This window comes from Rattus norvegicus, chromosome 15 (assembly GCF_036323735.1).
Source record: "Rattus norvegicus strain BN/NHsdMcwi chromosome 15, GRCr8, whole genome shotgun sequence".
Taxonomy (NCBI): domain Eukaryota; kingdom Metazoa; phylum Chordata; class Mammalia; order Rodentia; family Muridae; genus Rattus; species Rattus norvegicus.
In genome coordinates, this window is record NC_086033.1 from 41,735,835 (window position 1) to 41,762,633 (window position 26,799).

The window sequence follows — 26,799 nt, forward strand, 5'->3', positions numbered from 1 at the left end:
GAATGCCATAACCCTCATCTGGTTCTTGGGTTGAAGAACAATGGAGAGTGTTTACCATACCTGTGACAATAGGTTTAGTCCAGGCATGGCTGTGTGTAAAGACCTCTGTAGAATGTTAGTGCCTGAGACCCACCTCAGCTGCTCTGGATGTATCCAGGGTCCAGGGCACTCAAGGCTTTCCTGGGCATTTAAGATACATGGGTCTAGAATCTCTAGATTCGGCTGACATGGGCTGGGCCCAGTTCTCCAGTTGAGGAAGCTTGTGTGGTACACGGGAGGCTACCTGTAAGCTGTTTATTACCTGCCTGAATTACTGGGCAAATATTGACTGGAGGCTCCAGTGTCCTGTAGGCTACTTGTTGCTCCCAGGGCATGTCCCTGGAGAGACGGAGGCAGGCCTATTTAGTTCAAGCTATGGCGATATCAAGCCAAATCTCTCCCAGAAAAGACAGGGTCCTTCTAGGGAGCACTGGGCTTCTCTAGTTAGCATGTTCAAGTACAGGAGAGGCTCTGGTAGTGGGTTTGGGCTAAGTCTTGATATCTCTGACCTTCAGGGTCTGTATGACAAAGATAGCAGTAGCTAGTACAGTGTCACTGTGAGGCAAAATGGCTTGCCATGTATGAAGCAACCACTGAATAGTTGTCAGTACTCGACAGATGGGTGTTTCTTCTTTTCTGGCCAAGAGGAGCAGCTGGCCGCCTGGTCTGTGGGAAGTAGCTACTGTCTTCTTGCCTATGAAGTCAGGGTCTATTAATCAGTAAAATTCGATAGCTCCTGGGTGTGCCTAGAAGATGTTCAATTTACTCCTTCCTGTTATGGTTCCAGGCAATTCTACCCTCACAGGTGTTGCTGTTGTTGTTGTTGTTGTTTTGTTTGAGATAGTTTCTCTCCGTAGCTCTGGCCATCCTAGAACTCACTCTGTGCACCAGGCTGGCCTCAAACTCAGAGTCACCTGCCTCTGCCTTGTAAGTGCTGGGATTAAAGGTGTGCACCATCACACCCCTGCCACCCCTCCCCCCCTTCCCCTCACTGTCCATTCTGATACTGAAGATCAGTGGTGTTTGTTACAGCAGCTGTAGCTGACTTATACATCTTATCCCAACCTGTGCTGGCTCTTTCTCTGCATCAAGCACATCGGCATTGATCTTTCTCTGGTCATTTTCCAGATCCTTACCACTCGCTCTTGCCCTCCAGTTGTATCTGTCATTGAGTCCTAGAATCCTCCAACATTGCCTTTCATTGTCCCTTCCTTTAGCCCCAAGGGCTTTGGAATTTACCTTCTCAGCCTCTCTGGCTAACCTGCTCCCGGCTATTCTCTACCACAAGTAAGTTTATCAGGATTGTCCAGGATCATCCAGCTATGTTCTGATCCTCAGTGACTGCAAGAGGGCTCAGAGTGCAAGTAGCCTTAAGCTCTCCATGTTGGACTCCCCATGCCTCTTCACTGTTGTCCAGAACTTCCATGGGTTCTAGAACATGCCACGTTACTTTGTCATCTCTGTGTCATGTCTGAATAGTTTCCTCCTGTTTCTAACTACCTACACATTATAACTCTGTTCCAGCATCTCTCTCTAGAAGCCCCCCACAGGCCTTCCCAGGCCACAGTGGGTCTTCCTTCTGACACACAATGAGAGAATACCCCCAGGGTCTATGCCCTGTTTTCACCAAAGTCTACCCTCTAGTCCAGTTTCTGGGACACCATAGTGCTTAGTAGATTAAGTTGATTGTAAACCAGAAGAAAGAAGACAGGCTTCTCTCCAGCAGGGCTCCCTGGATTTCAGGAGCACACTCCCCCATAAAGTCCTGGATTTCAAGAGCACACTCCCCCATGAAGTCCTACCTGTTACTTGCCCGACAGACTCTCCTCTGGTCTTTTGATGGTTTTCTCTCCAGTGATATTTGGCCCCAAAAGCTTCCTGAACCCTTGAGCCTGCTAGTAACAGTCAGGGTTCTCAGAATACTGTGTGTACAACACTTTTCTTTGTGGCTACTGAGTGTTTCCAATGCTCACATTCCTCTGCAACCACACTACCCATTCCTGCCTCTCTGCTGCCCAGCAGGGCTTATGGAGGCACTGTGGCTTCTCTCTTGGGTTTCTCAAGAGCTATTCTGGTAGCCTATCTTGGTGGGGTGAGATCCACATTGCCTGGAGTGAGAGGTAAGCAACGGCGCCAGCCCTCAGCCTTCCCAGGAGTCAGGGGCACAGCTTCCTCATGGGACCAGATGGCCGGATTAGCACCTTTTCAGCAAATTCTTCTCATGTCCAAAATACACCAGGCCCCAGAGCTCCTGCCAAAGCTCCTAACTGACTGTCTTTATCCTGTTAGACATCAGATTTCCCTGAGAGGACAGCAGACTGGGCCTTTGGAAGAGGGTCGGGAAGCTAATGGGAAACAATAGCAACAACAAAACAGGATGGTCAATTAAATTTGAGTCTCAGATAAGCCACAAATCGTAAATTAATATAAGATGTTTCAAAGAGCAAACACAACATACCTCTAGTAAAATGGATATCGATTTAGCTGGGCTAATGATCCCAGCACTCAGGAGTCTTGAGATGGGAGAGTTGTGAACTGAAGGTCAGCGTGGGCTACTCAGGGAGACTCTATCGACAACAACAGAAATAGAGGCCCAAAAGATGACTGAGCAGGTAAAGCTGAGTGTCCCAAGCCTGAAGACCACGATCCCTAGAACCCATGTGGTGGCAGAGAACACTGATGTGGCCAGCTGTCCTCTGATCTTCACATGTGTTCTGTGGCATCCATGTGACCCTCCACAAATGCACTAAAAATGTAAAACAAGAAACAGACTACAACCTCATGAGCAAATGCACATCTAAAATAAAGCAAGGTTACTCAAGTTTCTCTGAGGGTTAAGTTTAGGTGAGCCTCCTGCATTTGTGTGGGCTCAACGAGATGAGTCTACTGAGTAACCACACTACCTTCAAGTTGGTGTTCATGGGGAGCAGACATATGTGAAGCCATGGAGCCAACTGTCAAAGGCGGCCAGCGTGGTGGCTCCTGTGGGTCCTTTCCTGAGGGTTGGTTTACCAGCTGAGCTCCATCTGTCATGAAACTGCTTCCCACCAAGCCTGAGGCCTCCATAGCAAGTTCGCTTGTGAGGCTTCTGTGCTGGCCCCTTCTGCCAGAATTTTTGGCAAAGAAGGCTGAAAACTTGCTTCGCTGGAAATTATTTATTTAGTTTTAATGGGGCAAAGCTAGATCTTGGAGAGACGCCTCAAGTAAACAGGATCACTCCACACGGTCCTGTTGGAAGACAGACTTCCTGTGACCCCCAGAGTTTTAACAAGCACCAGAGAAGTTATATTTATAGAAGGCCTGTTAATTTTATCCTCTCTCCCCACATTTAATCCCAACTACAACAAATCCTGGGACATCTGACAATCACCCCAGATAGATGGCCAGTGAGCATGTGCAGATGTAGAGGCTGAGAATCCTGTGGTGCATGCAGTGCAGCTGGTCCTTTTTGTGAAGAAGATGCTGTCAGTCAGTTAATGAAGCCTTAGCCACCAGAAGTGCCTTTTGGTCAAGTTTCCTGGAAAGCTTTGAAGTCCTTTCTGATGAGACGAGAGGTCCTGGGAGAGCTGAGGCCCTAGGCTTGGCACATCTTCTCTTGAGCAAGCTGTGCCCCTGTGTAAACAGCTGCATGTTGGCTCATGCTCTTCATAGAAGCAGGCTCTGGCTGAGGCCCCTCCTTGTAGTAAAGTGACTATTGGAAATTCCCCCCATTTAGGGCCTTTGTGGTCCAGGCAGAGTTGGAGGACTAAGGAGGTTTCCAAAGGTGGGAGAGGAAGGATGCAGGTGTCCAGGAATGGAGATCACCAGAATGCTGGGGGTCACACAACAGGGGTTCCTGGTGGAAAGAACATCAGAAGGCCAGGTCTGACAGTAATGGCCATGGGTGACCTTGGGAAAGTCATCTATATAGTCTGATTGTCCCTTCTTTCCCCACCCCTCCTTTTCCTTCCCTTCCGTTCTCCACCTCCTCCCTCCCTTCCCCTCTCCTTCCCTTCTCCCCTCCCCTCTCCTCCCTCTCCTCCCCCTCCCCCTCCCTCCCCTCTCCTCCCTTCTCTTCTCTTCTCTCTACTCTCTCCCCTCTCCTCCCCTTTCCTTTTTCCCTCGACTCCCCTTCTCCTCCTCCCCTCCCTTCCCCTTCTTCCCCTCGTCTCCCTCCCCTCCCCGTCCTTTCTCTCCCTCCCCTTCTCTTCCTTCCTGTCCTTTTCCTTCCCTTCCCTTCTCCACCTCCTCTCTCTCCCCCTTCCCTCCCTTCTGTCTCCTCCCTCCCCTCCCCTTCTTTCCCCTCCCTTCCTTCCTCTCCTTCCCCTTCTTTCCCCTGTCCTTTCCTTCCTTCTCTCCCCCTTCCCTCTCTCCTGTATCCTCCCTCCCCTCCCTTTCTTTCCCCTCTCCTCCCTCCTCTCCTTCCCCTCCCCTCCCCTTTCCTTCTCCCCTCTCCTCCTTCCCCTCCCCTCCCTCCCCTCTCCTCCCTTTCTTTCTTTTCTCTCTACTCCCTCCCTTCTCCCCTTCCCTTCTCCCCTCAACTCCCCTCCCCCTCCTCTCCTCCCCTCCTTCCCCTCTTCTCCCTCTCCCTTTCTCTCCCTCCCCTTTTGCTTCTCTCCCCTTCTTCCCCTTCTCTGTATGAATGTACAGAAGCCAGAGGTCAGTGTGCAAAATCCCCTTCAATCTCTTCTCCACTTTTTATGACAGTCTCTCCTAAGGAACATGGCCACATTGATTTGGTAAGATAAATTGGCCAGTATGCCCTAGGCATCCTCCTGTCTCTACCTCCCTAGCACTGGATCACTGGCAGATACCAACCACTTTTTGTGGCTGCTGGGGACTTGAGTTTAGCTCCTCATGCTGTATGTCAAGCACTTTCCTGACTGAGCCATCTTACCTGGTCTTGCTTTTCCAAAGGATAGCTTTTCTATTTTTGCCTGGGGGGGTTCGGGGGTGTCAGTGACGTAATACATGTAAGTTACTGCTAACAGAGGTTAATACTGGGCAGCATCTGAGCTGAGCGTGTCTATTGGACCTGGAATCTGGATAGTGGAATGCAGTAGAGTGACCCATGGAGGTAAGAAGACTGCTTGGGGTCACATCCCAGACAGGCCAGATGACAAGTAAGCATAGTTCATTAGTAATGTGCTATCTCTTCTAAGGTTCCTTAGGACATCATCACTCCTTGAAGCCAGGAGTCTTATTCTCAGGACCTTTCTTGGAGATGGCCCTACACTCCTACCATTGCCCTTCTCTAGTGACCCACATCTCTAGCATCCTTGGGGTGGTGGTAGAGATAGGGCACTTCTCTCTATTTTCCTTATATTTCAGGATCAAACACTCAGAACTAGTTTGGCTTGGAGCACCTTGGAAAAGGCAATGAATCAGGGTGGCCTCTTCCAAAGCTTCTTGGATGAGTCCAATTCTCCAAAGAGCCCAGGTAAGATGGGATGATATATACCTTTTTTATTATATACATTTGAGAAATACAGTGCTTGTCCAATGACAAAGGCAGATTTTTCTTTTCAACAATGACAACAAAAGGTACAGAAGAGACGGGCAGAGAACTGGAACATGGTGCATGTCATCAGGATGAGCCTTCTAGTGAGAATTCTGCTTCCTGTATCTTAAGCACTCTTGTGCATGTATACCGGCTATGGTTAAAGATACACTTCTTACTCTGAGTCATACTGAAAATGTGAAAAGAGTTATTTTTATGCAAGACAATCTTATTTCTACATTTAAGAGCTCTAAAACAAATGCCTCTGGACAGTGTCTCTGAGCCCAGGAGCCCAGCAATACCTCCTTGATTAGCGAAGTCATGGGGCTGTATCCAGGACATAGTCATGCTGATACCAGACATATTCTATACCAACTCTTAACTTGCTGGCTCTAAACCTCTGAACCCCACTTCCTAACCCTTGACATAGTGGGATGGCTTCCAGAGCTCCAAGCATCCCTTTCATGCTAACCTGGCTTTTGCCATCTTTGATAGTTTTTACAGAATCATTGGGTGCCATACCTGGGAGCTATTCTCAGGGCCCTTCCTGGAGACAGCCCTACACTCCCACCATTACCCTTCTCTGGGGACCCACATCTCCCACATCCTTGGGGTGGTGGTAGAGATAGGGCACGTCTCTCTATTCTCCTTATATTTCAGAATCAAACACCTCAGAACTAACTTGGCTTGGAGCATCTTGGGAAAGGCAACGAATCAGAGTGGCCTCTTTCAAGGCTTATTCTCCAAAAAGTCCAGGTAAGATGGGATAATATATGCCAGTTTTATTATATACACTAACATACAATTATTGAGAAATATACAATTCCATCCTGCCTGAGTGAGAAAAAATGGAGAGGGGAGGACATTAGGTTGTCGATCATGAAGCAAACTTGAACTGAGTGACGGAAAGGCAGAGATGTTGGGTGGGTTCTAGTCTGGTGCTAAAGGCAAGTTTGGTCATGCAGAAGGGGAGTCTTTGCACTCACCTTGGTTATACATGAATCCAGTTCCTGTTGTACTCCATGCTGGCCTGGTAATGATGAGATGCAGCAAGGTTGGATGGTTCTTGGTAGTGTTCTGTAAAAGTTGCAGTGGGATTGGGATGGCTCATTCATGTGCTTGCCTCTTTCGGAACATTAGAGTCCGAGTTTGATATCCCAGAATCCATGTAGAAAAAGCTGCATTTGTAATCCTAGTGCTGGGGAGGCCAGGCATCCCTTGGGGCTAGCTAACTAGTCAGCCTAGCCTTCTAGGAGTTTTGGGTCAGTCTAAAGACTTTAAAAAAAAAAAAAAAGATGGATAGCACCTGAGGAACAACATCTAAGGTCCTCTATGTGCACACAAGAGTGAACATGCCTCCCCCCCCCACCAGTTTAATCATACAATTTTCAGGATGACAATCCTTATCATGATTAATAGGGAAGGCAGTGAAGTTCTCACTCTAGAACAGTAACAAGCACCCATAGGACAGAGGCAGGGAGGCCTTCCTGTTAGTGTGGCTATGGGTGGCCTTGGTTAGTGAACCATTTGGAACTTGGGTCTGCTGGATACAGGTTTAGGGCCTCATTATCTGACTGGATTGTTTTCCTCTTACATTGTCTCTTGCTTGGAGACATTTCTGCCAGGTACAAGACCTTCCTGGTAGTCATTGGTTACTAGGTATAGTGATTTGAATAAGAATGGTCCCCTTAGGTTCATATATTTGAATGCTTGGCCCCTGGTTAGTGGAACTGTTTGGGAAGGATTACTAGGTGTGACCCTATTGGTGTAGGTGTGGGCCATTCTGTCCCATGGCAGGTTGAAGACTCCATGGCATAGCCTGGGTCAGCCAGACTCTGAGGTTTCTTCAAAGAACTAGTCTTGGTGCTGCTCCTGAGTTTGTGTGGGCCAATTACATGGAGCCTCCTGACAGCAAGTGTGGCTCAAGCAGGGAACTGTTAACTGCATCTATATTTCATAAGGTTAGAAGTTCACTGGAGCCTTAGGCTTTATGGGTAAAGACTCTTATGAACTATCTGCTGCCATTTGTCCCCCATCTGCCTTCTCACTCTGTACCGCTGCCAGAAATCTGGGCTCCCAGGTACTATCTGGTGCCTGCTTCACCGTCAGGCTCCCTGGGAAAGTGACTTCATAGACCCCAAGTCCTTCTGCCATGGCTCTCTCTTCATGCTAGAGTCCCATGTACCCCAGGCTTCTGCATATATTGCAAAGTGGTCGGGTTTCCAAGAAGGTTACAAAAGCTGTCCAAGGCGTTCTCATGTCCTCAGGTTCCCTAGTGATTGACTTCCTTGAAGCTGCCCAACACCGTGAAGGAAGTCAGGACACAGAGGTGCTGAGCTGTTTACCCCGAAGCTCTTTTCAGATTGTTCTATCAGTTATGTGACTGACATTGGTCTTCTGGGCCAGGCTATAGACGAGGGTGGACTTGTACATTGTCTTAAGAGTCTTTCTGCCTTGGTTCCTTCTAAATTCAAATTCCAGTGCTGGAGTCAACCACCTTTGTAAGTCAGGGACCAGGTGAAATGATGTTAGGTTTTTGTGAGCTGAAATATCTTACCATAAGTTGTTCTGGTTTGCGTGTGCATGTAGTACATCTTGGGGGTGAGGGTAGGGCACACATGTCCCACAGAGTGTGCCAGATTTAAACACTGGGTTCTCTCAAAATCTATTCCCTTGGGACACGGTCTCTCACTGAAGCTGGACCTAGACTGGCAGCCAGCAATAGCTGGACTCGCTGCTGTCTCCACACTCCACAGTGCTGGGGTTACAGGCACTGTACATGACCCAGTCTGGCCTTTCACAGAACTTGGTCATTCTTACCCATGTGAGCAATCCTAGCTGTGGAACCATCCCCCATTATCCAATTAGTTTTATTTGTCCTAAGCGAACACCAAGCAAAATCTAGGCTAATAGGTTGTGGGGATGGCAAAGGGTCCCTGGGAGAGTGTTTCCTCAGCTGCACACCAGCCATTTAGATTGATTGTATTAAGCACTGACTGCCCAGATGAGGGAGGGGAGAGGTTTGGTCCAGGTGCTGGGGGCGAGGGTGTCGCATCCTCATTTGGGAGAGGTGTGTGTGGGGGTCAAGATTGAGCACAACCTAGGCAATGTGACAGATGGCTTTGCCAAACAGCTGTATCTACTTTGAGCCTGTTTGCTTGAGACAGAGTCTCACTGTGTAGTGTAGTCTGGCCTTGAATTGCTGGCAATCCTCCTGCCTCAGTCTACTGAGTGCTGAGATGACAAGCCTGTACCACCATGCTAGATTTTTAGGCCAAAGCTTTCAGTACCAATTAAAGACAAGACTCCACTCTTTCTAGCTGCCTGTCCCTGTTGCCCCAGGCCTAGTGGGGGGTTGACTACACCACCATCGCCCAGGAGCTTGAGGCTAGAAGATCATGCTTTCAAAGCTAACCTTGCCTTAAGCTCCATATCGAATCTGAGGCCAGCCAGAGCTACATGAGACCCTGTCTTTAAAACTGAAAAACAAAAACAAAACAAAAAGACACCCCCCACCCCACCCCCACTCACACTTCAGATTTTCAGATTTCTTCCCATCCCAGAGTTTAGCTTTCCAAGTGAGACCCTCAGAATCCTAGACAGGCAGAGTCAGCTGGGGACAGTGGAAGGGGCTTGGGGGTGGGGAGTTTGGGGATGGGGGTGGGAGTAATAAGGTGGGAAAGGGGTACACCTTTCCAGTTATCAAAGCTCCCATTGTTCCCAGAGAGCTAACCAGAATACCAAGCTTGCAATTAGCAGGGAATAATGGGGTGTGATGGGCGGAGAAGAAGGAAGGACTGGAACTGATTTCAGCCTTACAGTGAGAAGCTGCCTGCTGGTAGAAGCTCCTCTCGTGCTGCTAGCAGACTCAGCCGAGCAGAAATCCTTTGGGGGCGGGGCTGTGCTGGAGGGAGCGATCTGTCTTTGAATAATTTAAACATTGCAGCGCCGCCAAACTAAATGGAGCTTATCAAATGTTACACCTCTGCGAGCTGCACCCGCAGGTGGAGGGATATTAGCTGTAAAGCTTACTCCGGGCTCAGAGAGCCCCAGGACCAGGGCTGTGAGCTCCTGAAAGGAAGATGGTGACTGGTGGGGAGGGGCGGGGCCGCGGGGCTGGCTCTGAAGCCCAGACCAAGAAGCAAGCATCCGGGTATATCCTCGTCAGTGTTAAACACCCACTGTCCTGAGTGGAGAGATTTGGTTTCTTTCTTACTAAAACATTGATTGATTGATTGATTGATTGATTGATTGATTGATTGTGTGTGTGTGTGTGTGTGTGTGTGTGTGTGTGTGTGTGTGTGTGTATACAATTTGTCAGAATTGGTTTATTGGTTTTTTCCTTTTACCATGTGAGTCCTAGGGATTGAACTCAGGTCCTCAAACTTGGTGCCAATCCCCTTTTCCCACTGAGCCATTTTGTTAGCCCTGGTTCCTCTCTTGTGCAGTGAAGAAGTCTAATGGATTACTACTAAGGGCTCAGATAATCTCACTCAGATCAGTCCCCAAACCCATCTCTGCACTTCCTTCTGCTGAGGTGACTTTGGGCTCAGACTCTTTGAAACAGTTAAGTGATAGCAGTTACTGGAATCCCTGATCCTCTGAGGGGAGCACAAACAGATTTGCTCTCAAGACTAAGCAGGACGATCCCCATCATCTGGCACAATGAAATGCAAGAATCAAGCTTACTCTCACATTAAGCAAATGAAAACCAGTACAGACACATTAACAGTCTTTTAGACAAGGAGCGGAGGCCGAGCGTGGTGGCGCGCGCCTGTAATCCCAGTAGCTTGGGAGGCTGGGGCAGGATTGTGCTTGAGAGTTCAAAGCCAGCATCCTGGGTGTCAGACAAGGAGTGGCAGGCAGCGGAGGACAGAGGCTTTGGAGAGAAGGGTTGCTCTGCCTGTTTACTTGGGAGTCCTTGGTAGAAGGGCAGCCCATGGGGAGCCTGGTGGAGAGGTGCATGGAGGAGGCAGCTTGGGGATTTCACAGGGTCAAGGTAGCCAGAGCTCAAAGCAGAGGATAGGTGAGTATAGCTACACAGAGAGCTCTACAGACCTGTCAGGTTCTCCGCTCATATCTAACAGAGATCAGAGGGACACATTTGTGCAAGGTGCTGCCTGGTTCTCAGGGAAGGAACCCTTTGAAAGAATGGGCGTAGTCAGAGGCCTCACAGATCAAGAGTAGTTCCTTGATGCACGGGCACCTCAGAAGCCCTGGCTTTGGTAGTGGGAATTAGTTCAATTTGCCCTGCACTTGAGGCTTCTCTGGTCCCAGTGGGTCTCATTTAAAACTTAAAAGGAATAGAGTGCTTTTCTGTCACCCATCTGGTCCCCAGAGTAAAAGTTCAAGAACGAGAAAAGACACAGAATCCCAAAAGGCAAAATTCACACAGCCAATTAACAATCAGAGTACAAAGCTGGGATGGGGCACACCTCTAATTGGAGTACTTGAGAGGTTGAGATGGGATGAGTTTAAAACCAACCCAAGGAATAAAGGAAGCCCTGTCTCACAAACAAACAAAGGAAACAAAACAAACAAACACCCTATAATCAAAAAGAGGGTGCGGGAAGATGGCTCTTTAGGATCCAACTTCACATCCTCAACTCCTATGTGACATCAGGTATGGTGTTGAGTGCCTAATGCCGGGGAGGTGGAAACAGGAGCTTGCTGGCCATCTAGTCCAGTGCTCACTGAGCCTCAAGTTCAGTGGCAGACCTTATCTCAAAAATAAGGTGGAAGGACTGGAGAGATGGCTCAGCAGTTAAGAGCACTGGTTCAGGGCTGGAGAGATGGCTCAGCAGTTAAGAGCACTGGTTCAGGGCTGGAGAGATGGCTCAGCGGTTAAGAGCACTGGTTCAGTTCCCAGCAGCAGATGGTGGCTCACAACCATCTGTAGCTCCAGTTTCAGGGATCCAGTGCCCTCTTCTGAATTGTACAGGCACATAGGCATACATGCATACACATAAAAGAATTAAATACAAATAAACAAAGTAGAAAGGTGATTGAGAAAGATACCAGATGTCAGCCACTGGCCTCCACATGCACATACACACACATAGACACACACACACACACACACACACACACACACACACACACACACGATGAGGGGGAAGTGCAGTCACATACATGCACACATAGAGAAAATAAACAAACATAGAAAAAAATAAATCCATAAGCATTACTTAAAAGGGGCTGAAGAGATGGCTCATTGGTTAAGAGTACTTTCTGCTCTTGTGGAGAACCTGTGTTTGGTTCCCAGCACCCACAAAGCGGCTCACGATCATATGTAACTCCAGTTCCAGGGCATCCTATGCCTTCTTCTGGCCTTCATAGGATAAACGAAACAAGACAATCAGCATACAACCAAAGAAGCAGGAAAATAGAACCCGTGATGAGCAGAAACAAGTTCAGAGATTGTCGACACAGCTGTTAGGATCCACAGACAAGTCATTGCATCTGCCGCTGTGCTTTCCACATGCAAGGAAGGTAAAGAAAAAGCAGGAGCTCCAGATAAATACAGGGAAGATTTAAACAGACCCCAAAGCACACATAGAGATGGAGGAACGAGCTAACAGATCATTTGTCCCATAAAAGACCGGGCAGGATAAATCACAGCTTAGACGCTGCAGCAAAAAAAGGAGGGAACTTGAAGAAGTCATAATGGAAACTGTCCAAACTGCAACGGAGTGGAGATGATGAGAAAACAAAGGTGTAATTCCGCCAACACCAAACCAGGACAACTGTTGACACACTCAAGTCTGAGGAGGAGACAGGTGCACAGGGCCTGAGCTTCCCTTGGAGAGGTCTGACTGAGAATGATTGTCATTGAATGCCGCTATGCCTTGTGGCCTTGAGTTCTGTCTCCCCTGTAGCATTACTGTATTGGAAGCCCTCATAGTAATGAGATGCTGCTGATGCTCCGGACTAAGTTGTGGAGCTGTAAGTGCAGGGATTCCCTAGAAGCCTTCCTTTCACAACTGTGAACTTGATTACTATCCCACCTAGCCAATGAGACAGGCACCCAGAGTCTCATAAAGGCAGAGCAGGGCCAGGCGCCTTGGGCAACTCTGTTTAAGTGTGTAAGTTGGATGGTTTTGTGAGCCATCAGGATACTGAACGTACCTAGGATCGTAGATGGAACACAGTTCTGAGTCCACCCCATAGTTAAACCTGAGTGAGTGGCCAAACCTCCGGGCTCACACTTCTGTTCTATGAAGTAAGAATGTTAGAACCAGTGATCACTCATACTGGTTTCTGTCACGTGTGCAGTCCTTTCCCCAGGGGCTTGTCTCATTTGTGTGAGCTATCCTGGTGGTGTAGCTATCTAGGGACCAATTCGTTAATCCTAGCTAGTGTCCCAGGGAACCGGTCTTCATGTTGGAAAAAAAATGCAGTTTTAGACTATCCACAAAACCTCATTGCCAGTATCAAGGTAGTGGGTAGTTACAGTGGTTATAAGAATGTTGCCCCCATAGGCTCAGATGTTTGAACACTTGGTGGTGATGGTTGGGTGGTTGAAGAGGTGTGGGCTTGCTGGAGGAGATATGCTTCTCTCTGTTTCCAGCTTGTGGTTCAGGATGTGAGTCCTCATCTTCCTGCTCCGGCTGCCACACTGGCTGCTTGCGGGCCTTGCTCCCCTGCTGTGATGGATTCGGCATCCTAGAACAATAAGACAAAACAAAATCCTTCTAGGAGTTGCCTGGGTCATGCTGCTGTATCAACACAATAGAAAAATAAGATGATATTTCCATTGGATGACTCCCAGAACATATAGCTAGGTCAGGTGACAAAGGCTAAAGGTTTGTTTGTTTTCTTCCAGGAGATTCAAAGAAGATGACCCTGAACTTGAAGTATTTAGAGGGATGGTAAGTGTTACCGGGGGTCGCTTTTTGCTGTTCAAACTTTCATGACTTGGCATGCAACCTGCACTAAGTCAGAAATAACCAATTATTTGACAAAGTCATGAAGGACTTGAACACAAGCCATAGGCACCTCAATGTGAATCTCCACATTTCTGTCAGCACGAACTCAACGGTTGCCATCTCTCTCAGAAGAGAACTGCTGTCGCTTCTGTGCCCCTAGCTTGCAGGTTCTCATAATGGCATATATCCTCCAAACCACTATGCATTTTACCCTAAAGTACTATAAGAGAAGTGCAGAAGTCACCACACACCACTCCTGCCTCCAAAGGTAGTTCTGGAAACTGTCTCCCCACAGCATTGCATCACTGTAGTCAAATGACCGATCACTTCACAGAACCCCCATCACTCTGCGTTCCAGTTTCTACAAACGTCTCAACTCCAGGCTTCAGTCTGTGGTCGTGTGTGCCACCTGGCAACATGGATTTGCTCAAGACTGGAATCAATGGTCTTAGGCAATTTCCAGGCCTCGCTGTCTGGGTTCCTCTGGCTGCTTTCCCTCGTGGTCCCTTTCAGCTTACTGCTGTGTCCCCTGTCTGTTCTTCCTTTTAGCCTGTTGAACTGGGCATTCCTCCTAGTTGCAGAAGCCTTCCTCAGGGAAAGGAAGGTGCACGTGGTAGAATTGTGTTGCCCACACTGTGGCTTTAACATCAGACTGTCCTTTGTCCTTCCTTCTCCTAGACCAGTTCTCTTCTGAAGAACCCTACAGTTTAGTTTGGTTCCATTTGACAAAAAGGTAGTGAGTTCCCACTTGTGCCAGGCATGTAAATAGGAGACAAGGTCTCCAAATTGGATAAGACCCAACTCTTGAACTCAAGTGGTAGCTACAATCAGATGCCACCAGCACACACAGAGAAGGGCTTTTTAATGGAGGATGTGGAGCACTGGGGTACAGGACAGCAGGGGCCCCTTCATTTAATCTGTAGTCAGAGTTTCCAGGACATGTCTCCTGAGATAGTCTTGAAGAATGGATGGGCATTATACCAGCCAAAGAAGGGGAGATGGACAGACCAGGCAGGAGAAGACCCAGGCAGGACACATCTGCGTATTAAGGGGATCGTGTTGGTGTACTGGACCGAGGGGATGTAGGAGGCTAGTTCAGAACTGATGAAGCTGGGGGCTGGGCAGTAGGAGTGGGTAGATCTGAAAGAGCAGAGCTTGGAGGGCCTATGGGGGGGTGAAGGAGGACATAAAGAGCATGAATAGATACAGACACACATCACTAGACAGATGCTTGTGTCCATTATTAAAGGGAGGGGACAAAATGTGAGGAAGAGACAAGGGTGGTTTGGAATCATTCTTAGAAGTGTTTAATGTTTGGTGTCTGAAGAGCCTTTATTATAGCTTCCTCACTGGGGTTGGGTAGGTTTACGTTAAGTGTGCTGCTTGGGTGCTCAAGTATGTACGCCTGAGCTCTGGGGCGGGGGTGGTATGGAAAGCACGGATGTTGCTAGAAGATAAATAGCAACTGTCATTCTGAGAATCACTGGTGCCACTGAGTCACAGATAGAAAAGAGCTATGGGCCAACATAGTGGCAGAGTGGCAGAGTGTGGCGGCCAGATGCTGTTGGGAAGAATTTTAAGGACAGTATAGAGATTTCTAGCATTCAGTTCTAAAGATCCAAGAAGTCAAAGCCCCCAAATAGCACCATAAACTGAAGAACAGGCATGAGGTCACAGGTGTCATTTGCTAATGCCATTTGGCTTAGAAGGAGGAAAAGAAAGGTGCTCTTGGGTCAGTCTTCTGGCCTGGGCACTTTGTCCCATTAGAAGGAGAGGGGCAGAAAGACTAAAGCAATGGTCAGCCCTGCATGCATGCACAGACAAGCTAACATTATACAGACCAAGCAGACTACATTTGGGAATACGCATGTGTATACAAATATTCATGTAACAACTATTAATAAAAAAAAGAGGCCATGAATTTGAGAGAAAGGAGGGTTTGGAGTGAGGAAAGGGAAGGGAGGGAGAAATAATCTGAAGTTAAAATATGGGAGCTAAGCAGTTGACACACTAACACTATTGAGCCAGTCACACATTTGTCTGTCCTGGAAGCCACATGTTTGTCCTGGAAGCCAAGCCTCTCATGTGCTCCTTGAGAGTCATGGGGATCCACTAAGCCTGTGTCCTTCCTTCCAGAAAATCCCACAGATTGACTTGGAGCATAGTGGTTCTCCCAGCTTGAGCACCTGCTGTTTCTTAGCCTGTCTCCCTCTCCAGCATCTGAGCACCTCTGTGTCCTGGCCCCTTCCTTCAAGCTCAACCCTTCAAAAGGCCTCTCTCTGATAGCAAAAACATGGCACCCCAATAGTAGTGGATCCCACATGCTATGTTTTTTATCGCCCATTTTTCTCTCTTACCCAACTGAGGTCTTTCTAAGTTACAATACATTTAAGGGTTGGACACCTTCTTGTATTGTTTTGGTGTTTTTATTAGTTGACTTAGGGTTTCACTGTAGACCCTTAAACTCACCCTCCTTCTGCCTCATCCTCCTCAGTGCTAGGATGACAAGTGTGTGCAGCTATACTTAGAAAACCACATCCAAGAGCAGGGTGTAGTAACACACACCCAGCAAAGGCAGGCAGATCTCTGAGTTCAAAGCCAACCCGACCTACAGAGTGAATTCCAGGGCAGCCAGAGAAACCCTGTCTCAAAATACTAAAAAAAAAAAAAAAAAAAAAAAAGTAAATAAAAATAATAAAATAAAAAAAGAAAGCCACAATGGAGTCCAGTCCCAAGGATACAAAACAACTCCCACACCTAAGGTTCAGGGAACACTGGATAAAAGAGGGTGGGAAGTTTGTAAGAGACAGGAGATCAGGGAGTTTGCCGAGACTGAATCTCCTAGTAATGTCAAAATTCATACCCATAAAGTCTCACCAACATGACTATCCAAACAGTAACTGAACAAGGACAGCAGCAGAGAGGCCAAAGTGGACAAGGAAAGAACACACGGCCTCGACCCTATACAAGAACTACAGCCAACTAAGAAATGCAAGGAGTGGGGCTGGGGATTTAGCTCAGTGGTAGAGCGCTTACCTAGGAAGCGCAAGGCCCTGGGTTCGGTCCCCAGCTCCGAAAAAAAGAACCCCCCCCCCAAAAAAAAAAAAAGAAATGCAAGGAGTGGAAGAAATAGCTTCTCCAGGGAAGAGAAAACGTATTGGTTATCCAATACCAAATGGTCAGCCTGGCATGCATGCACAGACAAGCTAACATTATACAGACTGAGCAGACTACATTTCGGAATATACATGTGTATACAAATATGCATGTAACAACTATTAATAAAAAAAAAAGAGGCCATGAATTTAAGAGAAAGGAGGGTTTGGAGTGAGGAAAGGGAATGGGGGGGGGATGATGTAATTATACTCTAAGAAAGAACAAAACAAAACCAAAAAACACCCACCCCAAGTTCTGGCTAAGATGGCGATCCAATGGAAAGAAGTCTTCAAGTGAGACTTGAAACCTCCTGACTGGCTCTAGATGCAGGCTATTGGATCCTCCTGCCTCGGTCCCCTGAGGGCTGGGAGTAGAGGTGTGTGCCACTATGCCAGGCTTTAAAATTCGTAGTTTAATTAAACTGATAGAGTCTCCTGTATTCCAGGCTGACCTTGACTTTGCTGTGTAACTGAATGTCCTTGAATGTCAGCTCCTCCTTCAACCTCCTCCCAAGTACAGCAATTACAGGCACATGTCCTCATTCTCACAACTATGAACTTAGTCTCACAAAGTGGATGGCTTTCTACGTCCTTCCCAACACGTGGACACAGATACACACATACACAGACTGACCCATTGGCACACAGACCAACATATGTATGTCATGACACATGCATACACACATACATTGCCACGTGTTCACAGACATATTGATGCACACATGTATGACACATGCACACGCTGACTCGCTTAGACACTGTCGCACACACATTGACATGCATGTGTACACGCTCAGAGGTCACAGCCACAGTGGTCGATATAGAAATACCTCCAAAGTCCCTTTATTTTTCTTGTCCTTGATTAGAGTCTATAGCATTTGGAAAATGTTAGGCGTAGGAGGCCTTTTGGTTTTGGGCTAGGCTAAAACTCCCTGCACATATTTGGAGGGTGTCCAGGCCCTGTGAGCATGCTCACGGAGCAGATAACAGTGACCTTGTTGTCAGGGAGGATGGCCCACCGGGGCCAAGGAGCTGTGCTGGCTGCTGAGGTCACCTCTCCTCCCCGCTGCACCTGGGAAGGCTCTGATGCCAAGACCCCATCCCCATGCTCAGCGCTTAGCCTTCTGGGCCTATGTCCTTCGGTGGGAAGCAGGGCTCAGCTCTCTAGGAGGAGGCGGTGAGCAGAGTGCTGACCTTGCAGAGTCAAGGTAGAGAAGAGCCCAGCTCTCTCTCTCTGAAGACCTGCTGGCTGCTGGCCAAACTCCCCCATTTTGTCTTTCAAGAAAAGCAAAGCAGGCCTTTATAAAATGGTGATTGGTTTCTCAGGGCTTAATGTAGCTCAGCCCAGCTCGCTAATGTGAGATCCAAGGCTAGCGGTTCTGACTAAAACACGCATGCTATGTTTGTGTATGTGAACTAATTCTCAAAGTTTGGAGCTAGAAATCCAGAGGACAGATCATTAAACGATCCCTCTGCATACCCCCTTGGGTATCCTGTTCAGAGAGCAAGGTGATACGGGGACTTGACACTCTCCTGGTTCCTGTCTCTGTTGCTTCCCTGACTATTGAGCCACCCTGGTCAGAACTGAAAACTTTTCCCACATGACAGTGCTTATTCTTTAAAAATATGTATTTTGTGTGTGTGTGTGTGTGTGTGTGTGTGTGTGTGTGTGTATGTGTGTGTGTGTGTGTGTGTGTGTGTGTGTGTGTGGTGTTGCCTTCTATCTCTGTCATTCCTATGAGGCTGGGTCTCTCTTTCAGTCCAGGGCCCACACTTTCTTGCTTGGGCTGGAAGTCTGTAAGCCCTAGAGGTTTCCTTGTTTCAGCTCTCATCAGAGATGCAGTTATAGACATCTGTGGGGACACTTATCTTGCTGTATGATTGCTGGGAGATCTAAACTCTAGTTCTCAAGATGGTGGAGCAAGCACCCTTAACTGATGAGCTGTTTCTCCAACCCTTATCTTTGAAAGCTGTCACCCTACATTTAGTAAATACTCAGAGAGAGACTGACTGAGAGCTGGGGACCAATGTGTGACTGGACACACATAGTTGATGAGGAAGTGAAGGGAGACAATGGGAAGACATTAGTGGGCCAGAGGTAGGGTGCTGGGATACATCTGATGGAGAAGGTTACTCAGCTGGGAGTCAGATCCTTAGAGCACTTCAGACTGAGGGGAAAGGATGTACAAAGGGGAACAGTGTGGCCCCTTGACTTGGGCAAGAGTGGCCATTGGCATACAGGTGGAGAGAGGGTCAGGACCAGCCAACATCTGGGCCAGGGTTCAGGAGGCCTTGCTATGGTGACTTGTGTAGAAGAAGGCAGGGGGTAGAGTTGAGCCTGTGGCCACCGGGCAGGAGGCAGGGGGTAGAGTTGAGCCTGTGGCCACCGGGCAGGAGGCAGGGGTAGTGTTGAGACTTGACCAGGTCTCCCTCAGCATACAGCTCCTGGCTCTGATCTGGAAGCTCACCAATAGTTGGAAGTCCCTCCCAGTCAGTCGGCGCCTCTGCTGAGTGAGGCTTTCCTTTTCATGGAACATTCGAGTGTTGTGCACAGGGTGGAACACAGTGTTTTAGAAAAGGGAGGTTTAACATTCGATCTTCCTCCTGGTCTCTCTCCTCTTACAGTTGACATTAGCCCTGTGGTAGCCATAATCACAGCCAGCTCACACTGCATGGCCTCTTGAAAGCCAGAACCTTCCCCGCCTAGGCTCTAGCACTGGAGTATGGAGGTCCGTGTCTCCCACTATCAGCAAGGCACATTTACTGTTATTTACAGCCTTCCCCCGGAGTTCAGGGGTATCTCGCCTACCCTCCTCTGTAAAGCTGAGACGCTTGGAGCTTTGGCTTCTGTGTTGACGGTGGCTCAGTTTTGCTCCACAAGTGGTAGAGGAAGACAAATACTACTTTTTCGTTCCATGGGGCTGCAAAGAGACTTGAATATGTGCATATTACTGACATACATTATTAATTGATAATGGGCTCATTATATTCATCATGGCGCTTTCATGCAGATACATGATGCCTTTCAATTATATTCCTCCCCGCAATTACCTTCTCGGTTTTCAAACTAAGAGCTCTATTTTATACGCATGGGTGTTTTGCCTGCACTTGTCTGTGCACGACATGTGTGCAGTGCCTACAGAGGTTAAAGATGGTGTCAGGTCATCTGAAACTGGAGTTACAGAGGGTTCTGAGCCACCACGTGGATGCTGGGAACCGCACCTGCGTCCTCTGGAAGAGCAGCTAGGTTACTTAAGCCACCTCTCCAGCCCCACCTTTACCTTCTCTTGGCTCCTCCCATTCTTTTGGCCCTTCCCATCCCCATTTATCTTCCTCTTCTCAATTCATCCCATTCTCATTCCACATCCTTTTGTGTGTGTGACCCAATGAGTTTCAGCAAGAAGGCTGACAGGACCATGACCTTACAACGGCCACATCACTGGAGAAAGTTTCCCTTCCACCCCTAAGGACATTGGTTGTCAGTAGTACTTCAGGGAAAGGCGTGAGTTCCTACCTGAAGAAATATTTTCTAAAAGTTACTATGGAGAACTTTTTTATTATATTATATTTTATTTTTTATTTTGAGGAGACAGTGTGCTACTTGGGATATAGAGCAGGTAGAGAAACCCATTGGCTCTGCTCACCTTCTGGAAGCCTCATCTGGTCTTTAGGCTGCCTTGTGGCCCACCAAATAAACTCCAGAAGGGCTTAGCTTTCACGGTGAACTGCTTTCCTAAGGTTGCTCTGTTGAGCCCAGAGAGAGCCTGGTGGTCTATGCTTCTCTTTTCTGGGACCTCTGGAAGAAAGAAAGGGGATTGTGGTGTGTGTGTGTGTGTGTGTGTGTGTGTGTGTGTGTGTGTGTGTGTGTGTGTGAAGTGGGGGTCACGTTATTGAGGTGGAGGGAAGGGAGCTGTTTGATTAATGGGTGTCCTGTGAACCTGCACGTTTGCCCAAGGCTGCATTCCTGGGCTTTCAAACTCAGGGCAGTTTGATAAGCTGAGACCAAAGTCCCCTTTCCTCCCAACAAGGAGAGCAAACAGGGCTACTCACTAATCCCAACCCTGGCCTCCAGGGCCGTTTCTCGGCAACCAGTCTGCCAAGTGGCTTTTCACAGGCCAATCAATGAGGCAGCCCTAGTCTTCTGGGAAACCGTGGCCGATTCGTGGTATAGCCTCTTGCCTGGAAGGAGGGGTCTGAAGAAGGAGGTTATGGCTTACAGAGCCTGGGCATTGATCTGAAGGCCCTTCATTGCAGAGTACCTGTCATTAAGCCAACTTTCCTTCCCCAGGACTCTTCCACAGGACGCTCCTTCCCCTCCTCTTCCGGCACCAGTTCTACCAGAGCTGCAGCTTATCAGCGGGCCTCTTTCCATCCCTCCAGGGCCTCTGAATGTTCTTTCCAGGCACCTGGACTACTTCTTTCTCATCTAAGGAGGCTTCTTGCCTCTTAAGCCCATGTGAGGCCCCTGGTCCATGTGGGGCCCTTCCTCCTTTAGGCTCTTCATGCTCCTAGCGTCATGACTCAGAGCTCAGGGAGCACCAACTATTCAAAAGCACTGTCTGTGTCTTGGTTTAGTATCACCAGCTCCAGAGGAGACACATTAAATGCAGTGCTTAAAGCTGGAGTGACCCCCAGTGGAGAGCACACTGTTACCTTTGGCAGCATCAGACTAAGGAAGTGGGCATGGAGCAGACGACAGGTCCAAGGCAAGAAGTGGGAAGCATCCAGGCTGAAGGAACCAATCAGACAGAAGGGAAGGCTCTTCCACATGGAAGACAGTCCGGAGTTAGGGAAAATAGCTGTTCCTCGGAAGTCCCAGGAGATGTCTATGGGGTTGTGTTTAGCCTCGACCAGCTCCCATTCTCCTGTCTAAGTGTTCCTTTTTCTGGTAGGGCCCATGCTCTGTAACATGCTTTTAATCATGTCCCTTATTCTCAACCAGAGATGATTGTGGCCACGATGGACCCTAAGGAACCTTAGAGTTTCCTGTCTAGAGACTTGAGCAGAGAGTCATATTTCAATGTTTGACTCTAATGGGAAATAACGTAGTTTGAGTTTGACTTTACACAGGGAGGAGCAGCGAGTAGGTCTGTAAAAGAGGAGGGCGGCTGGAATAGAGGGCACACAGTAGGCTCACAGGCACTTTTACTCCATTGAGCCTTGGAGTCACCAAATTCCTGAGAGGAGATGCTGGTAACAGTTTCCTTGAGGACGGGAAACAGTCTTAGAGAGGTTAAGTGACTCCCCTTAGCACATGCAGCTAGTCAGAAACGGGATCAAACCTCACCATCATGCTGAAGCTGTTCCTATCTTTGCCTACAGCAACAGCATAAGGTCAGGCTCATGTCTCGGGGAAACCTGCTCCATCCATATACCTCACTTTGAAGGAATTTTGACTAAAATCATGAAAGAAACAGAGCTTGGCTTTCTCTCTCTCTCTCTCTCTCTCTCTCTCTCTCTCTCTCTCTCTCTCTCTCTCTCCCTTCTTCCCTCCCTCCCCCCCTCTCTCTTTCTCTCTCATCTTCCCTCTCTTCAGTTCAAGGTGACTTATAACTCACTGTGAGTCCACATTGGCTTTGAACTTGTGGCCCTCTTGTCTCTGCTTCCCAAGTGCCAGGATTAAGTGTATACTATCATACCTGTTTTGATTTGTTTGTTCGTTTATTTTGCTTTGTTTTACCTATCTGTCTGTACCCTATCTATCCATTTCCCCTCCAACCTACTTATCTATCTATCTATCTATCTATCTATCTATCTATCTATCTATCTATCTATCTATCTACTTAACTGTGCTTCTAATCCAGCCACCCAGCCACCCATCCATCCAGTTGACATAGCTAGCCAATTGGCCACCAGCAGTTGTATTCTGAGCCCTTTCATGTGTGCCATGGTGACACTCACTGGAATATATTCTTCAGATCTTCCCACTGTGGTAGCTGTCCATGTTTCTAAACTGCATGGCCCAGAGAGGCCATTGTCTTGGTCTGATTCCTGCGTGGAGAGATTACAAATGCAGGCTCTGGGCTCTATTTAGAGCCAAGAGCAGCCTCCATATCTGCTTTCCTAGCAAGTTCCCAGAGGGGTGTGCTGTAGTAACGCCTGGGTAGAACCTTGGATAAGGGAAAGCAAAGGTGAACGCAGGGGTTGTAGGGAGAAGTGAGGGCAGGAGAGAGGGGGGAAAAGAAGAAGGAAGAGGAGGAGGAGGAAGGAGAGGGAGAAGAAGAGGGAAAAGAGGAAGGCGGAGGAGGACAAAGAAGAGGATGATGATGACAATGATGATGACAACAACAAGAGAGAATTCAATGAAGCCTGAGATCCCCCAAGGAAGACCTCCTCTGATGTCTCCTAACGTCCTTACTAATGTCTGGGGCTTCTAGGGGGAGGAAAAGCCAGGGCATTGAGCAGCCTGGGTAAATTCTAAGCATCCTTTTTGACAGTGAGGAACCTGCCAACATTGCCAGAGGGCATTTTTTAGGAAATTAAGAGAAGAGAAAATGTTTAACTTTAGCTTCTGTCCAATAATAAAAATGTCACTCTCACCCCCAGATGCTGAATGGATGCTGTGAAGAGGAACCAGGTTATGGCCAGTCTGTGCTTCAGGTCTGAAGAAACAAAAGAAAAATAGTGAGGGTGTGACTGGGGAATCTGGAGGCTTTAGCAACACTGACTGTCCTCATGGAGAAGCTGGAGGCTTTAGCGACTGCCGGTTCCCAGCATTCAGCATGATCCCATCTTCCAGTGCCATGTGTGTTGCAAGCAGCGAGACCCACAACCTGCTCTAACAAGGGGGGTAGGGGGGGTGCATCTTGGCTTCTCCTCATACAGGTCCCGAGCCACAGTGGGGAAAGAGAGCCATCTTTGCATTACAAAGGAGAGTGTCCGCTCACTCAAAGCCTGGATGTGACATTACTGAGACACTGTCACTAGGGGTCCAGGCTCCCAACTGATATCCTGGGCAAGGTCATGTGTCACCTCATTCCCCATTTTTCCTGACATTAGTCCCCAAGCCTAGCTGTTACCCAGCAAGCTTTTCACTCTTCAGCCTCGCTCAAGGCTTTCAGCAACATGTCTTAGAACCCTGCCTCCCCAGCTTGCCCCTGTCCCCAGACCAGTTTCTCCCCCTTTCCTCAATAGTGTGTGAAAGGAAAAGGAATTCCCGTTATCCTCAGGTCTCCAGAAGGACAAGCCTCAAAGTGTGAACAGAAAGTGCTTGCCAAGTGCGCCCAAGTGGTTATTTTAATCGTGTGGAACAAGTCCCCTCTTCATGGAAAATTTTCTACTCTAACACCTGCAGCATTAAAGGCGTCCTGGCTCCTTCTCCCCTGGGCTACCAGGACTCACTCTTTTACCAGGGCAGGATGCCAACTCAGGTAATTATTTCTGTCCTTCCTTTCCCCTAGACCCCTCCCTTCCCAACCCCCACCCCACCACCCCCTGTCCTGTGGGAGCAATTCTGTAATTTTTTTTTTCTTCTTGCTTTTGTGGCTTCCAGAACCAACATGCAGACATGAGTGGTGCCCGCCCCTTCAGCAAAGTCTTCTCTGGGATCCCTGGATCAGGCTTGTCCCTGCCCTCTGGTTGTGTTCCTCTGCTCCCTTCCTGTTTCATTTGGTTAACACAGAACCTGGGGCTCGATTTGTGTAGGACTGACATGGCATCTTTGTGGAATAAACCCATGGGCGCCTTGCTCTTCAACATACACCCCAGCCACTCCGTGCTTCTGACCTTACTGAGTAGGACCAACCAAGCAGTGTTGCTCCCAGGATACTCTGAGTTATTTAACATGTTTCCTGTCTTGTCTTCTGCCATAGACAACCCATCACCTGTTCACGTGCTGTGTGCCAGCTAGCATCATGTCCAGGGCAGTCATAAACGATCCACCCACACAGCAGCATCAGCACAAGTGGGGTAGGGCCATTAACGGAGCGATGGGGCGGACTGCCTGATTCTCTAGCCTCCTGGTTAGGATTTGCATGATTGCCCCGGAGGGTGGATTCTATGGAGCTGCACTAATTTAGAAACTGCACACACAGCTATGCTGCTTTGTAGAGATGGGAGCTGAGAGTGTGTCTGTGTGTCTGTGTGTGTCCTTGGGTACACATGTGGGTATATGTTGAGACTAGAGATCTAGTGTTTTCTACAGTCACTCTTCACCGTACGTTTGAGACAGGTTCTCTCACTGAACCTTGAGCTTACAGATTCTGGTGCACTGGCTGGTCAGAAGTTCCCAGGACGGTCCTGCCTCTGCCTCCCCAGCTCTAGAATTAAAGGCTCAGGCCACCTTACAGGCTTTTATGTTGATCCTGGGGATGGAACTCAGGTCCACATGTTTACATCATAAACACTTGGTTGACTGAGTCATCTCCACAGTCCCTAGTAGCTGATCTGTGTGTAGTGCTCTGTCCTCCTGTCAGGCCATTTGGAGGACCATTTCTCTTTATGACCAAGAACCAGTTTATAGTCCAGGAGTCATAGGGGAGGCCTTGAAAATAGTCTGGACTATGGGGCTGGAGAGTGGCTCAGTGGTTAAGAGCACTGTCTGCTCTTCCAGAGGACCTGAGTTCAATTCCCAGCATCCACCTGGTGCTTACAACCATCTGTAATGGAATCTAATACTCTCTTCTGGCATGCAGATGCGTATGCAGACAGAACACTCATGCATAAAAGAAAATAAATTAAAAAGAAAATAGTCTGGACTAAATCTGACCCAAGAATTGTCACCACCCAAATGCCTGTGGGGTTCAAGTATCGGTGGTAAAAATGCACACAGTAGGCCAGCAAGAAAGCAACTTATAGCATAAGTCCAACAACCTGTATTTGATCCTGGGACATAGAACGGAGATAACAGACTTCTGAAAGTTGTGCCCTGACTGCCATATGCATGGTGTAGCACATACACATTCACCCTCACACATTCGCATCACACACAAACACACACACACACACACACACACACACACACACACACACACCAGTATTTTCTAAAGTCTGAGATGATTGGGACAGGAAATAGGAGGCCATTGGGTAGGATAGTGGCTTTATACTTTTCCAGTATAAAGAAAAGAACCAGGGGCCTGACACGGGGTTGGTGACACAGGAAAAGACTGTGACTGGGAAGGAGCAGCACCATGGATGCCCAAAAACAGCCTGAGACAGTGTGTGTATTCACTCAGCTTGGGCAAAAGCTAAAATACACAATTCCCCTCCAAGTTGCCTTTGGTTACACTGTTTATCATAACAGTGCAAAGTGTGGTGGTTTGAATATGCTTGGCCCATGTGAAATGACACTGTTAGGAGGTATGGCCTTGTTGGAGTAGGTGTAGCTTTGTTGGAGGAAGTGTGTCTCCATGAGGGGGGTCTTTGAGGTTTTCAAGTGCTCAAACACCACACAGTGTGAAAGATAGTCTCCTAGCTGCCTGCAGAAGAGTTTTCTCCTGGTTGCCTTCAGATCAAGATATAGAATTCCTCCAGCTCTTTGTCTGCCTGCATGATGCTGTGTTTCCATCCATGATGATAATGTATTGAACCTCCAAAACTGTAAGCCAGCCCCAATTAAATGTTTTCATTTATAAGAGTTGCTTTGGTCATGGTGTCTCTTCACAACAGCAAAATCCTAAGACAGAAAACATTACTATAACACCCTGGAACCTATAGCAAGAGCAACTCAAGAAAGGAAGACTTTATTTTAGTTCCTAGTTTGGTGAAACTTTCCTTCATGGTAGGGAAATTATGGCAGCAAGGGTTTAAGGCAGCTGGTCATGTGGCATCTGCAGTCAGAAAGAACTATAACCCTGGGAGGCAGAGGCAGGAGGATCCTGGGGCTTGGTGACCAGTCAAACAGAATCTATGAGCTCAGTGAGAGACCATATCTCAAATATAAGGTGCAAGTGATTGAAGAAAACACTTTGTTTACAGTTTCCACATGTGTACATATGTGCACATACAACTGTCTTCTGTACAGAATAACTTACTACCTGGTAGGTACCACACCTCCTGGGCTGTTCGACTCTGGCTCTCACAGGTGAGCCTCCGCGTCACTCCCTCTGTGGCCCCTGAAAACACACAGTTTGTGCCCACGATGGCCAACTAAACTCAACTACACATATTTAGTTCAAGGCTGTGATGATTAATCTTCATTGTCAGCATGACTAGATTTGAAGTCACCATGAAAACACCTCTGGTTATGTCTATGAGGGTA

The 26,799-nt window shown here is 48.0% G+C and overlaps 1 long non-coding RNA gene across 1 annotated transcript in view; it reads left to right on the forward strand.

The window, feature by feature from the left end:
* Nucleotides 1-26,175, forward strand: part of LOC120097012 (uncharacterized) — a 37,327-nt gene extending 11,152 nt beyond the window's left edge. The window contains exons 2-6 of the long non-coding RNA XR_005494032.2: nt 5,350-5,458; nt 6,179-6,274; nt 13,344-13,389; nt 23,148-23,971; nt 24,094-26,175. This is a non-coding gene — a long non-coding RNA (uncharacterized LOC120097012). The remainder of the gene's footprint in view (nt 1-5,349; nt 5,459-6,178; nt 6,275-13,343; nt 13,390-23,147; nt 23,972-24,093) is intronic.
* Nucleotides 26,176-26,799: the final 624 nt, after the last annotated feature.